Consider the following 12,097-nt stretch of genomic DNA (forward strand, 5'->3'; position numbering starts at 1 on the left):
ATGGGAAGGACAAGGAACCTGTAGAGACATGATGGATGGGGCACCTGCACTAAGGCAGCAAAGGGAGGAGCTCTAAGAAAATTGTTTACGGTCTTCCCCCTCCATATTCTGCCTGTTTATGAAGTGTCTTGCAAAAATTGCTCAGCCTTAAGTCCTGGGATTTTCAAATGAGGCCAAGTGCTGGGTTTTGATTTCTCTCAACATTGGGCACCAGGATTGCTCAGGCGCCTTTGAAGTTCCTTCAAGGTGTCTGTCTGCATCTTGCTGCACAGAAGTACCCTGACAACCTAGCCCTGCAAAATCAAGATGCACACCTCTTCTCGCAGAGCAGTAAACGCTGGATGTGCACAGGAGTGATTCAAGGCTGTCCTGTTTTAGGAAGTGGCTTAATCATCAGGTGGGCTAAGGACAGAGAATTGCACTTCTGCAGCAGAGTATATCCCTGGGGTGCTTCTGAGATTGGTGCACACCATTCCCTGAAGCTCTGTCAAATCTCCCAACCTGGTTTTCCACAGACAAGCTTCCAGATGAGACATTGTCCATTGGCAGCACAACAGTTATTTGTTCCAGGAGCTCCATAGGCAGCCAGGGTCCAAGCTGTCCCACTGCTCTTTGTATGGCAAACACAAAGGGCTGGTTTTAAGGTCCTTGTGGAGGAGTAACATACAGTGCAAGACTCCCCTGCATCTCAGTAGAGCCCCCTTGTAAAGAGATTTCAAAAGCATGCGTCGTTCCTCTGGGCTCATCCTGATTATTCTCACTCTCCTCTGAAGACAGCCCACTAAACTGGGTTTGGGGATGTACCTCTCTCTCTGCGTTGGGACAGTGGCCCAGAGTGACCACCTCAGATGGAGACATTTATGCTATTGACAGTGGGGACGAAACAAACCCCACACCTGGCGAGGGGTTGTCCCGTGGGACCTGGGTGCAGAGCAGTAAGGCACTGCAGGGCTGCGCATGAGCACTGGGAGGACGTGGTTCATTTATTATTGCTCGGATTAGGTGTACAGACTTAGGTGCGGTGCTTTGGTTCCTCTAAAGATGCTCAGCAGTTTGCTGCTGTATATAAATGAAGAGATTAGGAAGAGGGTCCCGAGACATTGAGGGGTTATGAAGTTCCTTCCATGTCCAGTCAAGACACTTGTGGGTTCTCAGTTACGGTCTCCTTCTCACTGTATGAATGTCTGACATTTCATAAGCTGCTTTCTCTTGACAGGCTAAGAGAGATAATTCTGAGTAATTTCCCATGAGAAGTGAGGGAGAGTAGGGAGTCACGGGGGTTCTGGTTATTTGGAAATGTCTTGGAACATCCTAAAAAAAAAATGTCTGTAATTTCAAGCTTGTAACTTCCTTTAAAACTCTCCTGTCCTCAAGACTTTACTGTTGTTTTAAAGTTCTTGTGACCTTTATTTCCTCTCTTTAGTTTCCTAAGTAATAAAACTGTAAGGAGCAATATGGGATTTGGGGGGCTTTTTTTTTTTTTTACAGCTTGAGACAGAATGGTATTTGAAGTCACAAGGTGAATGAACCAAGATTTAAGCTGAAGAGATGCTGTAGCAGTCCTGGAGCTGACTGATAGCAAAACAAGCAGTCAGTTATTAGAAGACACAAATCACTCTAAAAGATTAAGTACTGAAAATAATAGCCATGCAAACCTTGAAGGAAGGAATGTCAGAGGCAAAGGTCATTAATTGACTGGTGAGATTTTTGGCTACAAGTTACTGTGGAATTATACTCCTTTTTTTAAGCAAAGAAAAAATATATCTGGTTCTATTAGCAGTGGCAGTGGTGGTGTACAGTGATTGCTGTTGTTGACTGTTTCTAGGTTCAGTGTTAATTCAGTATTCCAGTGAATCCAAAGTAATTCTTCTTCCTTGCAATTTTTCCGTTTTATTTTATGTATGCATTTGGCATTTCCATAGTGTTCTTGCTCTCTATCTGAACCTAAAGCAAGATTAAAAATGCTCTGCAATTAAGAACTCGGGGAGATAAATGAAGCATATTTAATCTCACAAACTGCCTGTATGTGCTCATCAGGTGAGGTGGACGAATGGATCAGGTATCTGGGTAGAAGCGGCATCTTTCAGTGCCCTGCCAACACACAGCAAACCCCTTCACTTTGCCACCACGCAGGAATAGCAAAGTCTCAGTCAACACTAGAAAACACTTCAGGGGCCAGGGCTGAAAAGAAAATAGTGAAAAATTCATTTTTATCGTTATTTTTAAAAGTGTGCCTTGCAGTATGAGGCTTGGGAATGGCTCAGGGATTCCAATGGCACAGATCTCAAGGAGTGTCTCTCTTCTCACAGAGCTGTGAATCACGCTCTCCCTATTTTGCTACAGAAATGTAGGCCAAAACCATGGGGCCTTGCAAAGCTTTGCTTAGCCTCTGTCCACCAACATACAGGCATACATCCATGGTATATAAATAAACGCAAACATCTACGTCCTCCAGACACCGGGAAATTCTTGCAACATCTTCTCTTGATTGTTCCCTTCTTGTGACATATTTCTTTGATTGCTGCATCATTTGTCCAAATAGAGATGATCCTTTTGATCCTTGAATAAGTAATTCTGCTCGACACTACACTGTGGGCTCCATTTTTCAGAAGAAAATAGAAATATTAGACCAGCACCACTGCCCAGCTAGGTTAGTACCTTGTGCCACACAGCTAGCATCACCAGAAACTCCAGATGAAGACATTCAGGAAAATGAATCTACTTCATGTGCCAAACACACTAGTTAAACTGTTTTAAACTCTTCTGGCTCAACCCTTTTATTCAGAGCTGAAGTGGCATAAATCAGTGCAGTGTACTCCAGTTCCAGAAGTTTTCTCTTCACAGTGAAATTGCAGCAAATGGCATTAATTTCTAGGATATCAGCTGCTCTATAGGGACTCTCCAGAGTAAGGCCAAGTTTTGTGCTTTCAAAGTAGAGTAACCAGCAGGAAGTTACTCTAAAACACATCAAAAATAACCACATGGAAAGAAAGTGCATTATAAGTTCACCCCTTCCCGCTCTCTGCATGTCAGCCAGCCCAAGGACAAGTGAGCTAAATTCAGGCCGCTCTGCTCCTAAATATGAGTGTTTACACAATGATTTAATGCAGTTTAGCTAATCCACTCTAAATCCCCAACCTTAATTAATTGCAATTATTAACTAATGGATTAAATTTCTCAGCACCCCCTGTGGAGATGAACCTTACATGAAAAATCTTTCAGCAGTGTTGTGTTTGTTCTGCAAATGACAAACACGAATTTGGGGAGGGGGCTGGCCAAAAGAAGAACTCCCAAACCTGCTTCAAATCTTGGTAAGTAGCGCATCCTTTGAGATCCGGACAGCTTCTCAGGCCGGCTTCTGCAATTTGTTCATATTCTGCTTATTGGGACTTTGATTCTCTTTCATTACACATTAGCAGGTATTACCTGCCCTGCGCTCCTCAAACGGTATTTTCTATTGCTGGTGACAACACGCTGACTTTTTCATTCTCCATGTATGCATCTTTGGGTTTAATAAGACCTCACATCTCACTCCTGGTTACAATGTGTCATTAGCTGTCATTAGAAGTTAAAAAATAATCATTATTTTTCTCAAAAATGTAGACGTGAACAATATAATTATAATTTAATTCTCATTTTTCATTTTGATACCACTCGAAGCTTAACCATTTGAATTTAAATAATTATTTTTTGCTTCAATTCTCATTTAGTCCCATATTCTACTGGTAAGGAGAGAGGAGAAAATAAAGGAAATAGAAACCTCAAAAAAGCTTTGTTTTATTTCAGTGCAAATCCATTTCAATCTAAATCTATTTTCTTTTTGTTTGTATTGAAACTGAAACTAACCCAGACACTTTTATGAAATATTGAAACACATGGATTACTACAAATATTTTTTCTTCTAAAAATGCACATACTCTTTGTAATTCTATTTTTCATTGGCGAATCCTTCAAATCAAAGAAACTTGCCAGCTCCAGAGAGGCAAGTGTATGGTAGTTACATATTCATTTATCATTTCATGCTGTTCAAACATGTGCTAAATACTTTATAGAACAAATAAAAGATAGGCAGAAATGTTTGCCCCAGTGAAAACAGGAAAAACCCAGGGATTTAAACCAGAATTTCATTCTGTCCCTGTTACAAAGTATTTCCAAACTAAGACTCCTATCAGTGTGCACACATTGAATATGAGCCAATTCCCGTCAAAGAGAATAAGATCAAATTGCAGGACTAGGGCCCATGTACTTGACAGTTATTAGTTCTTAGTCTGAAACATTCTATCCTTGCTAATACTGATAAAGTTGGTGATATATTTGTCCAAGTATTCCTCACTGAAAAAATAAAAAAATATTGAAGTTGACTGCAGTGATTTCCTAAATCAAGTAGAACTAATTGAATTGTTTTGCCTGGGAAATGTGAAAGCATTTTTGAAAAACTAAAAACAAAAAATGATTTGTTTATTTTGAATGAATTAAGTGTTCCAGGAATTAAGTTATTTTCAATTTAATTAAGAAAAAAAAGAAGAAGAAAAGAAAATGAAGCAAGGCTGTCTTCTGTCTTCTTCAGCAGTCTTTGAGGGTCATTTCTGGAGAGTGTTGCTGGTACGGTCACAGCAGGACTGAAGATGCTCCACTGTGGTTGCTCTTCAGGTTGGTGATTGCATAAGAGAGCAGCTTTCTTCTTTCCCACCACAAGGATACAGTGGCAGTCATTACCTTTTTTATATATATATTATTCTTCCCCACTCATCCTTTTTGTTTGAACTTCTGCATGAAAAAATGTAAAACATTTGAAAATGTTGTTAAGGGAGGAAAAGAAATCAATGTATGTGACCTTCACTTGGCAGCCTTCAAAAGTGGTAAAAAGCATCAGAACCAAGAGGCCTTTAGTGTGTTTAGCTGTGATTTGTAGCTGATCTCCTCAACTCCCAACTACTCCATGAGTTTCATGCATAATGCAGCAGCAGTTTTGATTGAAGTCAAAAAATCTGCTGACAGAATGTAGTGTCAGGCATCTGGGGAGATGTCTAATTAATTATTATAATTGACATCCACACCAGATGTCTGATATATGACGGTCTCTTTGTTGATAAAAGGTTTCGGTAATTCTGTTTGAACAGCACTTTCAGAACAATATGTTTTCCATTTAGGTCACAGGAAAAAAAAATATGATTTATTTTTTTCAGGAAATTGAATTCTGTCGGATAGCAGCATTCTTTCGTCTTGCCTTCCAGCTTCTAACCAGCCTTGAAAATGCATGGGATGAAGGATGCAATGGAAAAGCATTCATCACAGTGTTGACCACTGATCAAAAGCACTTAAGTGGGAAGCGCAGGATCTGCCATCATCTTTTATTCTCTATAGTCACAAAGAAGAGTAGCTGATCTGACATCTGTAAAAAAATAATAATAATAAAATAGTGAAAACCTCAATCAAAGAGCCACTCTCAAATGGAAAGCCAATATGTTAGGTTATCAAAGAAGGTCAACAGCTTTTGAGTTCTTTCAAGTCATTATAAGACTTCCAGAGCACCTCATATTGAGAAGGGACAAAGCACACTGTAACCTGAACCTTTTGGCCCCAAAATCAAACCAACTCTCAGCCCAGAAACTTTTAGTAGTAAGAAATAGCTTGCATAGCTTTTTGCCTTAGTAATCCACATTCTTCTGCATATTTTTGCTTTTCTTTTTGCTTAGGCCTGCTGAGGAAAGGTCTTCTTATGGCATGCTCACTCTGCATAGAATCAGGAAGTACAAATCCCTCAGAAAATCCAGTTTTATGAGCTTTCCAGAGTATTTGATGGATTTCAGAAGTTCCATTTCAGAAAATGAGCACGTTTCCTTAGGACATGGTTATGCCAACCAGATCTCTGAACTGTTTGAGGTTCATCCACTGCTAATTAACACACTTCAGTAACAGAAACTTGTCTTTTGCACATGGTTTCTTCACCATACCAGACAACTACCTTGAAGTCTGGCAGTGCTTAGGAAGCCACTCTGTTAAAGCAGTAGGGCTCAGATGATGCTCAGTTCATCCTCATGCTTCATGAGCTGGTAGGATCACCTTCAGCCATCCCCAGAAGCTGTCTTGGGCTCAGATGAGAGGTGACACTAAAGAGAGCAGAGAGGGCTCCTACTTCTTTCCATCACCTTAAACTGCTTCTTTTTCTTACAGCCTTATAACAGGTCTATGTGATTTTGGGGTTGGGGAGTCAGAAAAGTTCTGCCTGTTCTTATTCCAGATGCGAGTCAACTCTGAAGCAGAACATGTAGATTGTCAGGCTAACATGGACCTGTACTCAGGCCAATAAGCACTACCCAGTTTTTAGTCCATATTAATGAAAGTTTGGCAATCTGGATGCCTACTTTAGTGTAAAGTCTCTAAAGTAAAATGCGGCTGTTCACAACCACACTGATTAGCCGTGCCCAGTTCTGGGCACACGAGTTATTGACAAAATTTTTCAAACCATCTGGTGGATTTGACCTAAGTTTGGTGTAAGAGTAGAGCATAGTCAGAGGAGTGCTTGCAATACATTTGGAGCCATTTAAGAAGTTACCTGCTCTCAGCTCCAAATTGCAGCTGCCTTAGCTGGGACATTGTCTCTGACTCATCCCTTCTGGTGCAAAGTATGACAGATTGACTTAAATTGCCTGTTAAAGTTCCCTATCTAGAAGTAGCCAAATACACTGCAGATATTTCAAGGTATTTTGATGCCCAAAGAAGCAGATAGGCTCTAGTCATCATTTCAAAGTCTGGAAGTGCTAATTTGCATCCTAGATACCCAATTTCCTTTCCAGATGTGGCTCGCAGATGCAGGGGTATGCAGGCATCTGACCTTACATAGACACCTAAACCAGAAATGATTTTAATGGGAATTCAGGCACTTTGTATAGGGCTGCATTTTACCTTACTTCAGTCATCTGAAATTTAAATGTCTTTTCTTAGCGATTTGTGGAGAGTCCCTTTACAGTTACTGAAGAGAGATTTATACTTATTATGCTGTATAGTTATATATGATGTCCCCCAGTCTTTGTAGGAGTTAAGTGCCTTGATACCTTTGCGTGTTTGTCCCTAAGGGTTTGCATCTCTTCTGGAAATAGGACACAGGCATCTATGTTACCTAAACCTTGTGTATGTATTTTCTGAGGGGGCCAAACTAGACCAAAGCTTAACACGAGAACAAAGCCCTAACATGTAACCAAAGCAAGAATTCACATCCCCCCCAGCATGAAGATGCTGAATTTCCAGTTGAAACAGCAGCTTTACGCTGAGTTACTGGCATTGCCTTTTTTGTTTTATGGATACCTTTACTTGCTTAACAGAATAAAGAAAGATAAAGTACTTGCATGGAGATGTATTCACTTCTGTTCTGTTGGTAGCGATTTGAAACCTTTCGCTCCTGTGATGTTAATGTCACTTTTAATATTGCAAATTTGCTAAGATGCCAAGCGAACAGCATTTAAATAATGTCTTTACAGGACTGATGCGTGCATGAGTTTTTGGGCGAGGATGACTGTGGCTTTTTTACTAGCATCCTTGCAAAGCATGTAGTCTGCAGCCTCTTGCTTTAATTTCTGATATAAATGTAAATGGTAATTTTAACATTTTAGATACTAACTTGATTTCATCTGATTTTGACAAGACACGTGCCATGTATTTTACAATTTAAAAATCAGGTTTGAAAATGTCAGCTTTCATGAGCAGGCGGGCTGTGTCATTTACAGCACACCGAAGGCACGCGGCAGATAAGACGAAGTGGGGCTAAGGAGGCATTTAGAGATTATTTGCATCAGAGAAGCCTGCTGAGAAGGAACGACTAAACTATAGGGAAACTGGCTGCCTTAATATGAATATCTAGATGAAATGCTGTTAAACAGCTTCTGACACCACAACTAAATTGCACCTTGGCTACTAGCTGTGCTAAATGTTTAATAGTTGGATGCAGCAGCTAGCATTAAAGCCTGCAAGTCCCACTCCTGTCTCCAGTGTAAGAGGTCCACCCACACTGACAGATAAGCATGGCCTGACCCCATTCTCCATCAGGAATCTCCGCTAACATGCAAGTGAGGAATGGCCTGAGCTCCTGAGCTCTCCCAGGCGTTAAAGGTTGAGCATGTTCAATGCCAAATCTTGTTTGTTCAGTTTGGATGGATCAAACCTAGGAGGGCTGAGCTCCCAACACAAGCTGCTGGCGGCTGTCTACCACCACAATGGCCAGAAAGCGCTTGGGCAGTGGGGTTCAATAAATATCCACCTTCTCTCAAGGATGTGCTTCACCTCCTGTGTAGACACACACGACCTTCTCAGCCATCTCCAGAAAAGGACTTCAGCTCCCTCTGCCTCTTCATCAGTCAGATGTTACCCTCCATGGTAGTAATTAGCAAACCCGCGTCTCACAGCACAGCCTGTGAAACAACCAAAGACCCTCAGAGAACTGTAAACGGATGACATTTTTGAAGACCTGGAGACAATTGGACGGTGTCTCCATCCCTCCTTGCGCATCTCTCCTCCATCCTCTGCTGTCTGTCCAATCCTCCCTCTCATTTCAGACTGAGGGCTCACATTTCCAGGTGAATTACCATGGTTATATATGCTACTGGCGGCCAGGCTGAGCTCAACACACGCTCAACCCTTGGTGGACTCGGTGTGCTGTAAATGACAGAGCCTCACACTGCAGCCAGAGCTTTCAAACAGAGCTATGTTGCTTTGCATTTTCTGAGCGCTGCCTTAGGAACACTTAAGCATTTTGTTTCAGGATGGAGAGGACTGTGTCATGGTGAGAGAAAGTCAATTTAAACAGCTCTAACGAGCCAAGTTGTTTAGTTGTTTGGGTTTCAAAGGACTGGGAGAGCGTCCCTGAGGCCTGGGTGGGATGGGACTGGGAAGCGCAGGTGGTACCAGGGTACCCATCGCGCACCCTTCACGTCCCACTGATGCTGAAGAGGTTGCACGGTGAGTACCGAGAAAAGGACAAGCACAGATTCCAAGGGATACAAAAAGGAGCAGAGAGCTCTTTTCTGAGCACGAGCGCAAAGTCTCCTGTCAGACAGTCACTCCTGTGGACTTTTGGTGTATAGGCTGCTAATTAAGGAACCAGAGGTCTGAAATCACTTGCTTTTATCCTGCAGTTTTTCTCTTGTAAGGATCTCCTGGGGTTCAGTTAGTCAGCACATTGAGAGGATTAGAGAGCCCTGGGAGATACCTTCAGAAATACTAGGGAGCTAATTAAAGCAGGCAAGGGGAGCTGGCCAGAGAAACAGTTTCACAAATACACAGGCATTCAAAGGCACAGGCAGAAAATGCAAGACAAGGAGAAAGATGGAGCTTTAAAGAGAGACAGCGAAAGAGAGACCACCTGCAAGGAATAAGAATTATTAGCAACTTTCTTCTTCACCAGCAGCCATGTTTTCCCTCTAGATTTTGCCCACAGGAAGAGCACTGTGGCCATTATGGAAATTTTTCCTAAAACAACAGGAATCTTTTGCTCACTTCCAGTCATTAACAGCTCTGTTTCTCACACCCAGCTGCTGTGTGAGCACACAAGGCAGTGGGAACTGGTAACGCCGCCTTTCCTTTTGGTTCCTGAACATTTCTCATTTTAAGATCCTGCTTTGCATAACTTGTTAAAGCACTGGAAAATCTGAAATATTTGGGCTCACATTTTCCTTGATATTTGTTCACTACAGGAGACAAATTGGAGTAAAAGTACAAAGTAACATTGACTATGTCTGAGAAAGGAGTCAGAGGAAAATAAATTGGTTTGCTGCTTTATAGAAATATCTATGATGATTCATTGAATAGTTCTTGCTATTTGAGTAAGGAACCTGAGATTTGAAGGTGAAGTCCTTGCCATCCATTACGCTTCCAATGAGTTGTAAGACAAAAAGAAATCACATGGTCATAGTACAGGCTATGTCTGTCGGAGCCTTTCTGTCCTCTCTAGTGATGGGGAGGGCAATGTGGAACAGCCAGCCTTAAATCCAAAGGAGAAAGGGGCTTAGAAGTCCTCGGAGGTTTCTAAGACCTTCTTGAGTTGGCGACAGTCCCATAGGCTGGGCAAGAGAGCTCCAGACATCCCTTCCCACCGCTGCCTCTAAGATTTTATTTAGTGAATAGCTGAGTCCCACTATTGTCTCTTATCTCCAGGGGCTGGTCTGCCAAAAAGATAAATGGCCTGGCAGTGCTGCTGGCTGCTTCCTTTGCCCAGGCACTGAAACATGATGGAACTGCTTGAGGCTTTAAAATCGGTGCTTAAAAAAGGTGATGGGGGAGGGGAGGAATGAATGAATGTTGAGAAATATGGAAAAACATATTGTTTGTGCAAAGTCAAATGCTTGAAAAAACAGAAGCAGCAGCAATGAGGGTGCTATCCTTTTCTTCTCACATTGAAATATTACACCAGCCCACAAGTGGATCCTGAAGTGGTCTCGAGCCCGCTGCTGACGGTGCTATAGGTGAACCTCAGCTCCGGGGAGCAGACGAGTTGGCTCACTCTGCTCACAAAAAAATACAGCCATGACTCAGAAATGCAAGTTAGAGTACTCTCCATGCTGAGAGGGTCCCGGGCAGCAGGGATGATGGAGAGCCGGTAGCAGCAGAAGGTCAGTGAAGCGAACCAAATTTGAGAGGAAAGGTTCACTCTGGACAGGCTGAGAGAAAACAGCAATCATGGCAGTTAGCAAAATAATAAATAATCCCTCCATTTTTTGTAAGAGAAATGGTCACAGCTGAGCAAATGCCTAGCAATGTGCTGTCTGGTGTGAATGATGGATAGAGAGAAGAACAAGGCTAGATGAGGTTTCATGAGCAAAGTAAATACATAAAAGCAACCACTTGGCAGGAGAGCTGCAATGAGTGGGATATTTGGAGGTGGTTCTCTGAACACATGCCCCTTAGCAGGGAGAGGCTCTCTCTGCTCATAACAAGCCCATGGAATTACTCAGATTCACAGAGGATAAAACCTTCTGGGTCAACTTTTGTAAATTATTTTGGCCAGGAAGTAGAAATAAAAATGGGTTTCACCCTGCCATTTTCAAACTGGAACATTTTGACTGTTTCAAAAAAACACAGTTTTCATTTCAAAATGAACTTACGTGTTTGAAGAATAAAAATAATCACACAATTCAAGCTGAAATGAAGAGGTTTTGTTTTGCGCCAGGCAAATGCTGACAGTCAGCTTTAACCTTTGTGAGGCTTGGAGAGTGGCTGAGGGCTGGAGGAGGCGCTGATTCATACACAGGAAACATCTATTTGTAATAAGACCAAGAATTAACTATTTTTGCCCCCTGAAATTTTGCCACAGAATATTGTGGGTTCCAAAGGCAAGTGGGCAGATGAACGGGGAATGAATCCATGAAGGGCTATTAAGTACGAAAACATCAATAGGCAACTGCAAGCTGAAAATGCTTGGAAAAATAACAAAACAAAGTACTCACCCTGTTCTTATACACGTCTCTTGGTGTCCACATTAACCACTTTGAAGACGGAAAGCTGGGTTACCTATACCTTTGGTCTGACCCATAATAGCTGCTCTTGCGTATCATAAACTGAAACTAAAAATGGTTTTGTTTTATTCCTTTATTTCTAAGCCCAAATTGAGTCATGAACTGAGTCATTTCTGCTGCTATTCCAGCTCCTGCCACGATCAGACCTAGTTCCCACTGACCTTGCTCCTTAGCCTCACTCCTCCTTCAAAGTTTAATCTCTCATAGCACAACTTATACAAATCATTCAGTTTTTCTCCAACGCTTCTTTCCTCTTGCACCACTGCTAGCATGGTGAGTTATGAGCCATTGCTGGTAGGCGCAGGTACCACCCGTGACAGGCCCACGGCTCAGCAGCATTTGGGGAGCAGCACCACACCGCAGACTGGTGGAGGTGAAATCCTCAAACAAGGAGCTCAGATCTCAGAACTACTGATTTTTGATCCAGCCAGGGCTAATTTCCAAATCCCACTGTTAGCTTTTGCCCCAAACGCTCCCTAATCTGTCATCTTCATCTCCTAAAGGAATGAGGAATTCCTTGGTTCGGCAGCCAAACAAAGCATGCAGGAAAACAAATATATTTCAGAGGAAATTAAATATATTTTCTAGGGTTA

The 12,097-nt window shown here is 42.1% G+C and overlaps 1 long non-coding RNA gene across 1 annotated transcript; it reads right to left on the reverse strand.

Moving 5' to 3' along the window:
• Positions 1–4,547: 4,547 nt before the first annotated feature.
• LOC140662214 (uncharacterized) lies at positions 4,548–11,542 on the reverse strand. Its single transcript, XR_012046016.1, has 3 exons — positions 11,436–11,542; positions 8,255–8,405; positions 4,548–5,392 (listed from the first exon to the last, which is right to left on the reverse strand). It is a non-coding gene; the product is annotated as an uncharacterized lncRNA (long non-coding RNA).
• Between the last annotated feature and the right edge of the window lie 555 nt (positions 11,543–12,097).

This window comes from Ciconia boyciana, chromosome 21 (assembly GCF_034638445.1).
Source record: "Ciconia boyciana chromosome 21, ASM3463844v1, whole genome shotgun sequence".
Taxonomy (NCBI): domain Eukaryota; kingdom Metazoa; phylum Chordata; class Aves; order Ciconiiformes; family Ciconiidae; genus Ciconia; species Ciconia boyciana.